Below are 16,833 nucleotides of genomic sequence, written 5' to 3'. Positions count from 1 at the left end.
GATGTTCCCAGCTGGCCACACGTGGCAAAGCCTATAATGTTATATTTTACTTTTGACAGGAGCATAGCTGCTCCAAATTCTGACTTTTGCTTTTTAGGAATGTAATTTTATGTTAAGTAATCTTTGTGTCATGAAAATTGTAATTTTCATTATTGTGTTTTTGGTTATACCTCATTTGCCATGTATTATTTTATAGGATTTAGCAACATTTATCCTCATGAAGACAGTCTTAGTAGGTTTCGAAACCTAGGTCAGTGTACCTACCATTTACGTGCAACCGGTTGGCTGTTTAATTGTGTGTTAGACACACACATATGTGGTGGTTCTCTTCTCATTTCAATGAATTTCTCTTAGGAATTCACAAGAATCCTATTGCATATCTTTTGCCTCTATTCCATCTAAAACTAAATTCCTCCTCAGCCAGATTCTCCTCCATTACCTTTTCCGATATTTTGTTAACAATTCTTAACATAACTTCATTGCATATAAAATTATGCTGATTTCATGTACTCACTGCATTTCTCGCTTCCTTCTTTGTTTAGTATTGGAATCATTACTGATTTCAAAAATTCCTGTCCCATCTTTGCACACTACATTTTTGTCTTTACTGACAATTTCCAAAGTAGCAGTTCCTGGCCTGTTTTGATCCCATGTTGTAGTCTTTGCTGTGTTTTATAGTAAATCATATTTTCTCTTCCTCTCCAAGTCAGTTGCATCACTCTCCTTTTTAAGCCATTTTTTTTTAGCCTGCACTGCTTCTCTATGCAGTTCGTTATTCAGCCTTTTGTCTTTCTTGCATCTTCATTGCTCCTATTTTTTAATTTTCTTGTCTCCTCCATTCTCAAAATCATGTCTTATGTAAGCCACAGCATTTTTGCCATTTTCCTGTTTACATGTCTTATACTTTTCTGCCTTGATTTTTGATTCCTTCTTTCAGCATATTCCCCACCCCTCCCCTCAAAGATCTGAGCTGGGGATTATTTTACTATGGATGTTGCATTAATATGTAGTGGTATAATAAATATGTAACTAATACAGAGATCTGTTTTAATCATTATTGCTGTTGGCATTATGATCAGTTCTCCATCCAGCTATAAAAGTTTCTTTGTTTACTAAAGACTTATTGTATGTTATATACATGTTTTTTAACTCTAGGGAGTTGACTGCACAAGTATGGTGCTGTAATGCCCAGTACTATGTCTGTACTGGCTGTCCGGCTTCCATAGAAAGTTTGTGTGTGTTAACACCATCTAAAGTACACGAGGGCCAGTATTTATTTTCTTGTTTTCACTCTTAGTAGTTTGTAAATTTGACAGTTTAGCATTGTACCATCTGCAGTGCCACAGTCATATAGTTTGATGTCTTTTTATAGCAGCCTCAAACAAGCTGAGGCTTGATATGGTGGTCAATAGGAGTTTCAGTGTTAGGTGGGCAATGAATCCTCCTGCCTGGGTTCATTCGATGCCTTCAGTTCCATTTCATCACTCTCTGAATAGATGTTGAGAGCTAGCTTCAGATGTATAGTGTAAGCATATCTTGGAATTTGTTATAACCAAATGATCACAGTTCCTTCTTTCGAATCAGGTGGAGGATTTAAACCACAAGTTCACACTCCTTTGTGGATTTTGTTATGTCTACTATTGCATGGATAAATTTCAGGTGTGTACGAGATGCAGTAAATGGTTACTTACTTACAAATTACGTGTAGGGTGCTCACATAGTTTTTAAGGGTAGAGAAACTGCTCAATAGACCTGACAATCAATTGTTTACTGTGCTTGAAGAGAGGCATAGACCACCAACATTAAATATGCAAGAGAACATTCATCATTTTATGGCAAGAGGAGAGAATTTTAATTAACTGCAGGGGCATCCATGATATGGTCCTGTGATAAGTGTCATTTCCAAACAGTAATAATTCCCACTGATTACTAAGAATAGAAAGCTGGCCGATACCAGAAAATCAGAAATTGCATTTGGACTTCATATCACAAAGATAGGATGGTCACCAGTGGTAGCAACATGTGTATTGTAATAAATCACTATATAATATCTACTGAAGTAATTGCAGATTATTTGGATGAAAGTAAATATTAAAGGTGAGTCAAACATTATAATCATAATAAAGATTAGGGTTTAACACATATTTTAGGAAAACACAAAAAACTTAGATCTGGGTGCCCCAATAGCGATATGAACCACTATCCTTCCGAATGTGACTTAAGGGTCTTACCACTGTGCCACCTCATTCAGACATATAAATGAGTGCTTTATAGATCACCTTAAGAGCTGGTATAGTGTCAGTTCAGGAAGCTATTTCTGTTTAATAATCATGTCAGCAAACTGGTTGCAGATTGATCTATCAGTGGATAAAATTCAAGAGCACTCTACACACAAGAATACAAATGTGCTTCAGCAGAAATCACAGCCATAATTAAAGTACTATACAGGACTGATGTAGATGAATTGCAACACATCAGTGTTCCAGTCTGAGCTAGACATACACTGTTACAGAAATCTTATGCAAAAATTGTCCTTTTAGTATTGTAGGCCTCTGCTGAGGAGACATAACAACTTTCCTAGCAATAGAATATTCTGTCATTATTGGAAGATATGGAAGATACACAGTGCGTCAACTGAATGGGAGACACTTAACACACACTATGGAAACTTTTTGTGGTGAGGGTTGCAGGTTTGACACTAGTTTTTCCCTAATACTGTGGTAAAGAAACATTATTCTGGCTTGGCAATTGATTGTCTGTAATGCCTTCCTTTACTCTATATGGAAAACATACCTCTTATATGGTAAAGTGCTGTTGATTTTCCACACTAGAGGAAACAGTAACTTATCTATAAATAAATCCACTTCTGGTGATAGGTATTACAAAACTGATGTTAACCTAGAAATCCACTGGTATCGACTTGAACTGTCAGCTTACTGATATGGGATCACTATGCCAGAAATAATGAATTTTTTTTATCAATCAGGCAAAAGGTTGACTATTAACAAAAGTCGATATTCAGTTCACGCAACAGCAAGTAGGAGAACAGAGATTTTGTTACTGGATACCATTCTGGCCATTTAGAACTTCATCAAAGAAAATGAAAAAAAGAGACTGGCTTAGAAAGCAAGACTTGGACTGGCTATTACAACATTACAGATCAGTGCTGCATCACATGGCCAGCAAGATACTGCTGTTGTAAACAATTTCTCAGTGCTCTAGTAGCAGTTCTGGAGACAAATTATAATATAAAACATAAATGCAATCAACATAATGCATAAAGGAAATAGGAGAACCAGGAGACACAAAAGAGCTATCAAGATGTGTGGGACTTCGTTAGATTAGAAACAGAAAACTTGTGGGAAATGGTCAGATGAACATTGTGTTAGACATATGTAGTAAATGTCTCAAATGAACAAGACAGCAGACAAGAATAATTATTATAACAGTTGTAACTGTAAGATGACTCACTAATGAAATAACAACAATACTAATAATAATAATAATAATAAAACAACAACATACCATAGGAAACTGTGGTTGAAATAAGAGTTGCCATTATGGCAAAATTGTGGAATTCATTCTTATTTTCTGTTACCACATATGTGATCTACATAACATAATTCGTATAAAGACAGTACCCATGATGTTTCTGGAAGGATCACCAATTGAAAGTGGCTTGCTTGAAAAACAGTTTTAAACCAGTTATCAATCACAATAGCATATTGTGTTGCAATCTAGAACTGATTTCAAATAATTTCATTGCTCATTTAGAAAGCTATAAAATATTGTCCCATAACAGACTGTAAACTGAAGTGTTACAGGAGACTCACTTCACAAGTTATGGAGTGCTTTTGTGTTTCGACCAACTTATTGATTCCATTTTTATGTATGATGTTTTGACAACTGAAACAGTTATTTTCTTCAAGTGCTGCAAAGGTGTCTTGTTATGTATTCTCGCTACCAGAATTTGAAGTGCTGTTAGTTTCACACTGCTATTCATAGCCAAGTTCAACTCCCTGAGCCTGCAATGCTCTTCAGTACTTATTTTTGTTTCCCAGAGCCCATGCTGTTAGTCCATGTAACACACATTGTCTCTGTGTTTTCCAGCTCTGGTAGTCCGCAGCTCGTGGTCTCGCGGTCGTGTTCTCCCTTCCCGAGCACGGGGTCCCGCGTTCGATTCCCGACGGGGCCAGGGATTTTCACCTGCCTCGAGATGATTGGGTGTTTGTGCTGTCCTCATCATTTCATCATCATTCCTGAAAGTGGCAAGAGTGGGCTGAGCAAAGGTTGGGAATTTGTACAGGCACTGATAACCTCACAGTTGAGCGCTCCACAAACCAATCATCATCATCATCATCATCATCATCATCATCATCCAGCTCTGGTAGATGAATAATCAAGAAATAAAATACAACAGTTGGTGTAAGTGCCAAGTTTCTGGGACAGTGTAACTGAGTCTGTAGAAATCAATGTCAAAAAACCTAATAAACTAGGACAGAGGTTTAATTTAAACAATACATGATTTCCAGCTCTTGGTTTATTAAAATTTCACCAGTATTAAGGCTTCTCCTAGCTCTATTCTGTCTTTGACTGCATCTCACCTTAGTTGGATTTTCTAGGTCTGTAATACTAAGTGTTGGAAGGTATCTGCCAGTTCATGTTTTTCTGTTTCTCTGCGACACACTACTATTTGTCAAACGAACTTGTAACTATTCATGCAGCCCTCAGTATCCCTTCTTGGTACGGATCCACACACTTGAACAGTATTAATATGGGTTGTATGATTTTTTGTAAGCAATCTCCTTTGCAGACTAATTTCATTTTACCAATATTCTACCTATGAACCAAAGTCTGCTACCTACTTCACCTAAGTCTGAGCTATGTGTATTCTGAATACAACACTCTCTCTCCACATAGATGAGTCAGAAATGTATTACAGAGAATAGATTGTACAAAACATTTTTTAAATATCTTGAGTGATAGTATTAAAAAGTTACAAATTTTGGAAATTATGCCAATAAATTGCCACTAAATTGAGACTATAAAGAAGGGGATGAATGTACCTTTGCTGCATCATCATCATCACTATAAATTCCACATTTTTGCATTTTGTATCAATTGACTGAGAAAGTATCAGCTTGGTGCATAAGTTTGTAGCAGTTTGGTTTTGCATGTTGTCATCCCAGTTGCTATGGGTTGATTCATTGGTTGTCATTTTTCATTTGTAGTTCACTGTTGCCATTTGAGTTAACATACTGTCATTACTGTCAGTTGGAGGTAGTGAGTGGAGCTGTGGACAATAGAAAATGGAGTGCCAAGTGAAGAAACCAGAACATTTCCAATATATTTTTCTGTTTGAGTTCAGTATAGGGCTGACAGCGGCACAGGTAGCCAGAAACATTTCCGTTGTGTATGGGAATAATATCGTTATATAGAGTATGCCAATAAAATGGTTTTCTCATTCTAAGGAGGATCGTTTTGACTTTAGTGACTCTCCAAGTTCAAGAAGGCATTCATGGTTAGATGAAGATCATTTAAATACATTAATCCGCAATGATCCACACCAGAGAACTGGCAAATGTAGTGAACTGTGATCATTCCACATTGACATTTGCGTGCAATGGGGAAGGTCCAAAAATCGGGTGTATGGGTATCACATGTTCTAAGCAAAAGTGTCAAAAAATCTGTGGGTGGCCACATGTGCATCTCTGCCTGCTTATCATCAGCTGGCTCATGAACAACGCCAACCATTCCTGTCCTGTATCGTTACTGGTGATTAAGGAAAAGTGTAACCGTCACTGTTAACATTTACTGCTAACAACGAAGAAGTCTTGCAGGTGCAATCCAGGAACAGTGAACATAAGGATTGTGTGAAGTGATGCTACTCCACAATAATGCCTGCCTGCATTCTGTTAGTTGCATTGGAAAGTCATGGTTCTGTCTCATTTGATCTTAGCTGAACATGGATTTTAAAAATCAATACAAACTTATTAATAATAGCAATCAACCAAAGATTTCAGAACTAGAAAAAAACCTTATTTCAGGTACTGTTTTGAGAACTGTGACTCATTGAGCTTAGTGAGAAAGGGAAATGTGCTTTATCAATTGAAGTCCTTATTTAAAAAGTGGTACTCCTCCAATTTAATTCATTTTGAGATATTTGAGGCTTAAACAAAATTGAGTGAAGCCAATAGAAAGAAATCTCTTGGAGCAGTTGATGGACTGCAGTATTTCAGGTATCTCGAACAGAAAATTGTTATCACTTGGTTATGTTTAATTCAGTATCTTGAAATGATCAAAATTGGAGGTGTACCACTGTTGAAATAAGGCCTTCAATAGTTAAAGAAGTCCTGCTAAGAATGTTTGCAGTTTTGACATGGATTAAAAGTATGATACAAGGTTCTCAACATAAAACTGCTTTCATACCAATGCTTAATACCATGTGAAATAGGTCTGAATCACATTAAGTTCTACTGTGATTTGGAATTGTATATAGTGAGACATAATGCAAAAGTTGAGATATTGTTTGTATGCTTTGGATTTTTTTATTTTGTCTGCCAATGTGTCTTGATCAATATTCTCATTGTCAGGCATTGATCATTACACAATATCCAAGCCCTACTCATATCATTTGGAATGAATGTGACGTACAAATTGTAATATAATGTTCTAATGTCATCTCAAATGTTGCAGATGTCCCATGTCACATTCCAGGATGCCACAGTGCAGAATAATGACTGCTGACACTCAGGAAGTGTCTGTGTTTGTCTTTTACTTAATCAACCAGTGCACAAAGAAGGTGTTATTTCAATTTAGTATAAGCTGAACTCTTCAGAAGCGCACAATCTAAAGAGAGAGTATTTATTTGTGAATTATTTAATTCTTACGTAAGTCTGTGGGCTTTCATGGCCAGTTTAATTACTGATAGAACATTGAACTCTATACTGAATTTGATTATTTATGGCACATACAATGATGTGGAGTTCACTATGTTAGAGGGAAAAAATGCCGAGACCTTTGGGTGACTTACACACATATAGATGGAAGTTCCTCACAGGGGATAAACAACAGCACCTGAAGAAGACTGATATTTCACAAAGTGAAATATCATGCAGGAAAGACATGAGTAACCAGCAGAAACCTGATTAATCAACATGACAATGCCTCGCTGGGAAAGCTTGAAGAATTACAACATAATTGTGGTTAAATTTTTTTGTATGACTTGATATTAGCTAGATAAGAGACTGACTGCTCAGTTCAGGTCAGAAAATACTATTTCTGCATCATGAATATTATTTGAAACAAACACATGAAAACAGTGTTTGAATATCATATTTACACACACAGTGGTTTGTATTTATATGAACTAACTAAAAGTACAAAATTTAAAGTTGTCATTATTTGACAATGGCACTGTAGTTACTGTGTTTGACTGCAAGTTAATGTCTTCCATCAGTTTGTGAGCCTGTTGTCGAAGAAAACTGGTGTTGATAGCTAGCCACACTGATTCACGTTCAGACACCTTTTTATAATAGCAGTTCCTTGCCCAAAGTTTACATTTTGTGCCAATAATGATCTTTGTGTAAGTGTTACATTGTAAAACCTTAAAATATTTAGGGACCACATGTATTTTTAAGGGGTATTGCTTGTACATGGATTGTGAATTTTACATTTTTGTTAACTTTAATTATATTTTATCTGGAGTTCCTAAATGATGATGGGTAGGTAGGAAGTGTGTTAGTAATCATACCCTTTAAGCAGATTTGCTAGACTCCATTCAGAAAACAAAATGCTGGTTCCCACAGTTGTCCTTTGATGCAAGTTTAAACTGAGTAACAGTGACTGAGTGGACTAAACCAAGACTTAGTAGCACACATCTGGTAAACATGCACAGAGGAAGCTTCAGCTATTGACGAATGAAAAATTTATATTGAAAATTAAATATTTGTTACTTCAGTTGCCAGCTTTTTGGTCTGTTGACTGAAGCTTGTGTACTTATATAATTTTAACAAGGTCATGTGGGACTTTGGATCCATACTGTAATATTAAAAGATTTTTTTAATACTTTTTGTCGAATAAATGTTACAATTTATTGTAAAAAAAGTTGAAGAGTCTAATTTTTATTAGCTATATTTTTCAATGTTTTGGAGTAATACCTTGTAAAATTTAGGAATTTTAATCAACAGTTGAATTTTAGGAAGAGGAAAAGACTAGACACTAACCCCATATTGCATGACCTTTTTTGGAAACCAGTTTCAGTGAAAAAGATATCTGGGGTAGGATCTGGCACACCAAATACTATATAACAGCTTGAAAATAAATATTGTGATTCAATTTTGATTTATTCAGTACTTCAGGTTAAAATTATTAATCATTCATTAAGCATCATTTTAAATACCTCAAAAATCCATCTGGATCTGATCTAAGTGGCAGAAATTATTCACTTTCAGCTGCTTTCACATGTGTTTACATACATTCGACCTTCAGCAAATGTGACTGATTTTCAACTTTTCTGCTAGCCTGATGACAGCAATCAAAGTTTAGCTTGATGCAGCGAGATTGTGTTTTTTGTCATTGGGTAACATCATGCATTTGCAAGTGGTTTCCTTAAAATTATATGTAAACTTTTTGTTGCCAAATGGTAGCAGCAATCAATTGAGGGCTAAGACCAGACATTACTCATTTGTATAGCAGGCTATTTATTTATGCTGCATGGGAGAGAATTAGAAATTGTGGTCTGATAATAGTGTGTTAAAAGACAAATGTGTAAATAAAGAGAAAACCGATGGAAACAAAGCAAATAAATGTGAGAACACAATTCAGATATCTGCTGTTTATGTAAATTGTCCAGAACATAATGCAGCCAAATTTTTCTTGGCTTTCCTATTGCTCACTGCACACTTGTTTTGGCCAGTAGTAGTGGTAGGAATCTGTCTCAGCTTCAGCTTTGCCCCATGTGCTCTCCCTTGGTCAAGATTGAGAATAAAGTGGACACGTTTTGTCACATGCACAAAGACCACAATGCACTTTTCCATCAGAAACAATACGCCATCAGTTTTGTGTTTATCTTGGCAGATCTCTAACTGTGACAGTCCCAACGTTTTAGTCAGACTTTAAGGGTGAGAGCCTGTCAAAATCTCAAGATAAAGCAAGCAAGATTAGTGCCAGTGGTGCACTAATGCATTTTGTGCAGCAAAGTTGTCAGCATTCACCATGATGTGTTATGGAAATGAAAGGGGCTGTGTCAAATGCTGATTCTCTGCAGTCAGTGACATAGTAGTGGACAGCTGACATATTTTGAAACAAAGCACAAAGGGATAATGTCACAGTCTCGCACCAGTATAACACAGCCTTGGAAATATTAACATATTCGGAAGAAACAGGCCAAAATTTATGACTACCAAGGTTATAAATTTAATTGCTGATCATTTCACATGCTGCAATTTAAGCTGTGCTATTAGAGCCCAACCTAGCCACAACCTCACAACTCATGACTTGTTTTCCAAATATGTCAAATAGTTGCTGTAATGACAAAGAAGAGAATGGTTTCAATTTTGGTGCTAGAAATTCATTGCCTCTTTCCTTGGCTCTCATTTGTTATGTGAAAATATCATCCCATTGGCTACAGGAAAGTAATTTATTACCAGCCTATGAGGAGCAGAGAAACAGCACGATGACTGACACTGGCTCTGATCTAGACTTTGTCCTGAGGAGTGTGCAAACTGTTTAATACTGATGGTTGATTAAATGTACAAATGATAGCAGGCTATAGAGATAGACAAAACCACTGCACACAAAAATTTTACGTAGCATTTGGGGATGATTAGGGTGTATGCCAAGCCAGTTGACAAAAAGTTAACTGGAGACCATTAGAACCACATGTTTGTTCCTCAAGTACATTCAAAATAATTATTACCAGTTGTTTTGGTTATATGAATTTGATCTGAGCATAAAACACCAGACTTTGAAGTGGCATCTGTAATCCTCTCTTAGGCAAAGGACAATCTCAGTGTATTCTTTGATGAATGAAAGTGCGCCTTCCTGGGCTTGTTAACTGATGGGTGGACATTCATAATGCTTTTTATGTTGAAATATTTAAAAGACCGAAACAAAGGATCAGTTGTGCTGGAAAAGACATTTGTGCCAACTGGTTACTGCACCACAACATAGTATGTGGCAATACTTGCCTGCTCGTCAAGAACAGTATGGCTTCATTGCCCAAACACCCAAGTTCCAATCCTTCTCTTGATAACTTTTTTTCCCCCATTGAATAAAGAAGGCACTGGAAATAAATCATTTAATAACTGTGGACAACATTTAACAAGCTTTGACTAGGAACCTGCATGCTGAAAACATTAGCAAAGAGGGCTACCAAACTTAATAGTCACACTGGTAAAAATATGTCCTACTGTTGTACATATCATGCAGTATTTCACATACATGTGTATAACACAGTAAGCATAGATGTCACAGAATAGTAATGTACATAAATTTTCCATTAAGTGTTGTTCAATCCAAAAAGTCTTAAAGACTCAGTCCCTCTTGAAATTGGAAAAGAGCCAACTAAAGGCATCATATGCAGTTTTGCACTATGGTTCACCCAGGAAATGACAGCACAATGAGTGTATGTCAGGCTAGCTCAAGAGAAAGCTATAGGTCAAATAGCCAGTGGGTCATAGGTCATGGAGTTATTAGATGGATGTACTTTCAACTGACACAGGCCAAAAGTTACTATAAATTTTTATTTGTTGCACATCCACAACTCTTCTGCAATATGTTCATGGTAAACAAATCCACTACAGTTGTAAAATACTTCATTGACCAAAGTCTTGCATGACAGAAGTTGCTATATCAACAATGCAGGAAAAGATAGATTGCTACTTACCATAAAGATGGCAAGTTAATTTGCAGATAGGCACAATTAAAAGATATTTACATAAAGCTTTCGGCCACAGCTTTTATTAGCAAAAGAGAAACACATGCCATTCATACATACAAGCAAGCACACCTCATGCACACAGGACCGCCAACTCCAGTATCTTGGGTCGGAATGCTAAACACACCACGGTTTCAGAGTCTTAGTCCCATCATCAGGTGTATCTGAAATCTAGCAGCAACAGGACATCACCTGCCCTAACAACTTATAGGCAAATGTCTACCATAGGTCGACCATCAGATAACATCACAAATTGTGGCTGCAAAGAACTCCAACTTTCAATCATAGCCTGGGAAAATACCTGTTGTCCCAAAACTGCCACCGGGAATGCATTTTGGTCAAACACTGATACAGTGCACCTGTGTGACCCTGAGCATAGCCTCATGGGTGACATAGGTGCACTGTATCAGTATTTGACTGCATGCATTTCTGGTGGCAATTTTGGGATAAAAGGTATTTTCCCAGGCCATGATTGAAAGTTGGGGTTCTCTGCAGCCATGATTTGGGATGTCATTTGATAGTCCGCCTACAGTTGATGTTAGCCTATTAGTTGTAAGGGCCTTAACATGACGTCCTACTACTCCTACATTTCAGATGTACCCGATGATGGGGCTAAGACCCCAAAATATGGCAGTGTATGGCAACTTCCATGGTGTAAGACTTCAGTCAATAAAGTATTTTATAACTGTGGTGGATTTGTTTACCATGAACATCCAATCATTAATGCCATTACAGTATTGCAGTATGAGATTACCAGTGTATTTGGATATGGATTTTGCTAGATTCAGGTGCTGTTCAAGGCTGATACTCTGGCAGGTCCAACAGTATCAACTGACTGCTGCGTCATCCTCTGCCAGTGGTGTCACTGAATGCAGTATGACCGGGTAGGGAATTGCATACCTCTCTCGTGGGTGTTGTCAGTTTTCATGACCTGGAGCCACTACTACTCAATCAAGGTCTCATCAATTGGCATTATGAGGCTGAGTGCACACCATTCCACCCACCCAACCTCCCCCCCCCCCCCCCCCCCCACACACACACACACACACACACACACACACACACACACACACACACACCAAATCAAGTAAAAATTTCTGGCAGTAATGGGCATCAAACCCGGCTTCTCTGCATGGCAGTCAGCCACTGACCAACAATCAGGTATAGAGGTGGATAGAACTTGTTCAGATGAGTGTATTCTGTTTCACTCCATGGAAGTTATACAGCAATGACTATCACCAACAACTGTTGTCTGCCAGTGAACAGCAGTGAGATATGGAGATAAATTGGCTGGATCTTTTGAGTCTTCAAAATATGTGGTGTAGGAAGTTAGCCTGTGAGACAGTGTGAAATAATATTTCATTATTGTAACCAAAATAACATGTCAGTTGCCACGATTGTCTCAAAATCCAGATAGAGCTTGCTTTGCTGGATGCCTCCCCAGGTCATTGCAAGAGAAACCTTAGTTCATCTAGCCCTGGTGACAGCATCTTTTGAGGGTCCAATTCCAGGATCATAGTGAAAAGACCTCAACAGAAGTGAAGGTGGAGATGAAAATCATCAGTATGGGGGAAACTGGAAGAAGTGGCGCTCCTGCATTAAGGACCAAATGAAAGCTACACACGCCTAAATCCACTAACATCATTGCTGATACCCAGCAGCTACCGACCAGTGTCTGTTCACGTAGTGGTGTTACTGTCTACATACTCTGCATCTGACCATTATTTTATTTAGTGATACAGTCATTAACTCATACACCCTTACCTACCTTCACAAGCATGAGACAATACTATTCACAAGAGATTGCCCCAGTGGTGCCCAATCCACCTCCACTGAGACATTTCATTAAAACCATTGAAGAGAGAGAAGTCAAGATATTTGCTCTGCAGGAGACAGTGCTGATGGAAAACATGCTGCAGGACCATTACAATTATTAATTCTTCAAATCAGGTACATACAAGACAATAATAAATGTAAGGCACATCTGCAGACTGGATTTCTAGTGCATAAATTAATTGTCTGTGGAGTACTGGGTACAACAGCATCAATAACCACCTAGGTATACTTACTGTCAGATATGGGAGAGAGGGGCCAGTGTGGACATGGGGTAAGAGTGGACACGGAATTATTTTAAAGAATAATCTTTGGGATTTTTGTGTGTTTACATTCATAGTTCTGTAGGATGTAGTAAACAATCAAACAAAATTTGGTGCCAGTCTGGTTATTTTTGCAAGCAAGAGAAGTGAAAATTTGATTTCTGTCCTTTCTATTCGATTTTTGTCATAAACAAATTTCAAGATTCATTCAAAAGGTTAGTACTGAACATATTATCAGTTGTGGTTTATAAATTTATAAAGATTTCCCTAAGTTTTGCTTGTGTAATGTTTCATCTAAATACAACACATTCGCTAAAATTTGATTTCATATACAACATGGATCCTTGGGGCAAGTGTGGACACTTGAAGATGGGCAAGTGTGGACGGTGTCCACTGTTACCCCAGTCCTGATTTAGAACAGAGGCCAACTTTTAGTTTCATAATTTTATGTTTATAAATGATTTTAGTAAATTATCTATATTGTAGATGGTGAGGACTTATATCCGGAAAATTGACAGGGCTAATATTGATGACAAAAAAGTTCAGAAAGCGATTAAGCCTATCCTACAGAAACACGTCACCACAGCTAAGAAATATGCTGCCGAACACATTCAGATCTGTCCAGGTGAGTTCCCAAACAATTATGCCACCATATAATAATTATATTGTTCTTTGTAAACCATCTGTCGTAGGCAAATAACAGGTACAGTTATGTAACTGCAAAAATCACATTGTGGCAGACTACGTTATATATTTTTTTCAGATCCATGTGATGGAAGTGATTCTGGAAATTCAGATGAAGAAATCTAAACACTTAATACGACAGAGTCCAATTACAGAGTTCACAAAGTTTTTACAGATCCTCAAGAGAAATTAGTAGTTTAAAACTTCATGAAGGTTTCGAATTTACTACAACCAAGCACACCAACTAGCGTATATGTATAGTAAAAAAACTGCAAAAAAAGAAATTACCCTAAGAGCTGGGATGTAAGGCATATGGCAGGAAAGGACTGTTTGTATGATTTTTACATAGGAAACAGAAGCTATCTCTTCGCAGATCTGAAAATATGAGCTTCGAAAGAGATGCAGCATTTAACAAAGTAAATGTTAACCCTTTCTTTGACAATTTTTTGAGTGTATTGGACAAAGTTAAGTTAACTCCAGACAGGATAATGAACTTGGGCGAGTGTGGCATTCCTACCAGAATGCAGCCTCCTAAAGTTATTGCAGAATGTGGTAAGAAGCAAGTGGGAATGGGTGCATCACAAGCGATGTGTGCTTTCTGTTCAGCCTCAGGGATGGCCATACTCACCAGTGTTCATTTTTCCACGAGTTCATATGAAAGACAAATTTGTGGATGGTGCACCAGTGGTTGTATTGGATTCGCCAACAAATCTCGATACATGAAAACCGAATTGTTTTGAAGCATGCAGATGAGCTGTTTGAAAGATAATTGCCTACTCATATTTCTGAACAGTCATGCCCCTTTTTTTTTTAAAAAAAAAAAGGAAGCTGGTGGTCAAAATGTTGAAGGTACAAAGAATTGCTTTACTGATTCCGGGAGTGTTAAAACTGGTGAATCCAAAGATGTTGAATTTAAAAAAAAATGCCTCAAATGGTTTCAGGATAAAGCATGAAACAAAAAAAAAAAACAAAAACTTCTACACTATCCCCACCCTGCCCTATAGGTATACTTAGAAGAATGCAAATTGCATACATTAATCAATGAGCATGCACTTGTTAACAGAGACAACAGTGAGCATCCAGAACAAGTAAAAGTGTGTTGGACTTTGCTAGAATAGAATCCCAAAATATCATGCAAAAGTTTTTCTTTGAGGCTTCAACACTCAGCTTGGACATGAACAATATGAAAAAGACATTATAGGCAATTTTTCAGCACAGTTTAGCACCAATAAGAATGGAGTGAGATTGTAGAACTCTGTAGAAATTACCACCTGAAGGTATGCTCACTATTTTCTGTAAACCATTATGCAAGAGACGTGTGGAAAGCACCTAACAATCTTCTAGACAAATTCCAGGTCAACCATGTTGCCATCTCTGCTAAGAACTATGGAGATATTCATAATGTATCAGTCAAACAAAGGCTTGACCTACATACAGACCACTATTTCATTCTCGTGAAGATAGATCCACTCAAAATCAAACACTTACCAAGATCCAAGAGAACCAATACAAATTTTGACACAGCATTATCAGTCATCACAAGCACATTCACTCAAAAGCTAGCAGAGAAACAGGCAAACTGCTGGAGGGTACTCAATGGAAAGGTCGTACAAAATGCACAGAGACCATAACCAATTCACATACAACGAAACACCAACAGTTGACACCAGAATGTGATGAGGTGATGGACTCCAGGGAGCTCTTTACAAGAAAGTACCTTTCAACTCAGGAATGGGGGAAAGAAATACAGTAGAAGAAGAATGGGTAGCTTTGAGGGATGAAGTAGTGAAGGCAGCAGAGGATCAAATAGGTAAAAAGACGAGGGCTAGTAGAAATCCTTGGTTAGCAGAAGAAATATTGAACTTAATTGATGAAAGGACAAAATATAAAAATGCAGTAAATGAAGCAGTCAAAAAGGAATACAAAAGTCTCAAAAATGAGATCAACAGGAAGTGCAAAATGGCTAAGCAGGGATGGCTAGATGAAAAATGTAAGGATGTAGAGGCTTATCTCACTAGGAGTAAGATAGATACTGCTTACAGGAAAATTAGAGAGACCTTTGGAGAAAAGAGAACCACTTGTATGAATATCAAGAGCTCAGATGGAAACCCAGTTCTAAGCAAAGAAGGGAAAAGGAGTATTTAGAGGATCTATACAAGGGCAATGTACTTGAGGACAATATTATGGAAATGGAAGAGGATGTAGATGAAGATGAAATGGGAGATACGATACTGAGTGAAGAGTTTGACAGAGCACTGAAAGACCTGAGTCAAAACAAGGCCCCGGGAGTAGACAACATTCCATTAGAATTAGTGACAGCCTTGGGAGAGCCAGTGCTGACAGAACTCTACCATCTGGTGAGCAAGATGTATGAGACAGGTGAAATACCCTCAGACTTCAAGAAGAATATAATAATTCCAATGTCAAAGAAAGCAGGTGTTGACAGATGTGAAAATTACCGAACTATCAGTTTAATAAGTCACAGCTGCAAAATACTGATGCGAATTCTTTACGGACAAATGGAAAAACTGGTAGAAACTGACCTCGGGGAAGATCAGTTTGGATTCCGTAGAGATATTGGAACACGTGAGGCAATAATAACCCTACAACTTATCTTAGAAGATAGATTAAGGAAAGGCAAACCTATGTTTCTAGCATTTGTAGACTTAGAGAAAGCTTTTGACAATGTTGGCTGGATTACTCTTTCAAATTCTGAAGGTGGCAGGGGTAAAATACAGGGAGCGAAAGGCTATTTACAATTTGTACAGAAACCAGATGGCAGTTACGAGAGTCGAGGGACATGAAAAGGAAGCAGTGTTTGGGAAGGGAGTGAGACAGGGTTGTAGCGTATCTCTGATGTTATTCAATCTGTATATTGAGCAAGCAGTAAAGGAAACAAAAGAAAAATTCGGAGTAGGTATTAAGATCCATGGAGAAGAAATAAAAACTTTGAGGTTTGCCGATGACATTGTAATTCTGTCAGAGACAGCAAAGGTCTTGGAAGAGCAGTTGAACAGAATGGACAGTGGCTTGAAAGGAGGATATAAGATGAACAACAACGAAAGCAAAACAAGGATAATGGAATGTAGTCGAATTAAGTTGGGTGATGCTGAC

The 16,833-nt window shown here is 37.5% G+C and overlaps 1 protein-coding gene across 6 annotated transcripts in view; it reads left to right on the top strand.

Moving 5' to 3' along the window:
- The window catches only part of LOC126412863 (MIT domain-containing protein 1-like), a 123,138-nt gene extending 115,067 nt beyond the window's left edge, over positions 1-8,071 (top strand). For all 6 annotated transcript variants that reach the window (XM_050082730.1, XM_050082728.1, XM_050082733.1 and 3 more), the window contains one exon: positions 6,697-8,071. The gene's annotated coding sequence lies outside the window, so the exon portion shown is untranslated. The remainder of the gene's footprint in view (positions 1-6,696) is intronic.
- Positions 8,072-16,833: the final 8,762 nt, after the last annotated feature.

The sequence above is a fragment of the Schistocerca serialis genome, chromosome 7 (genome assembly GCF_023864345.2).
Source record: "Schistocerca serialis cubense isolate TAMUIC-IGC-003099 chromosome 7, iqSchSeri2.2, whole genome shotgun sequence".
NCBI lineage: Eukaryota > Metazoa > Arthropoda > Insecta > Orthoptera > Acrididae > Schistocerca > Schistocerca serialis.
The sequence above is the reverse complement of the archived record's forward strand: the minus strand, read 5'-3'. Positions and strand labels throughout refer to the sequence as shown.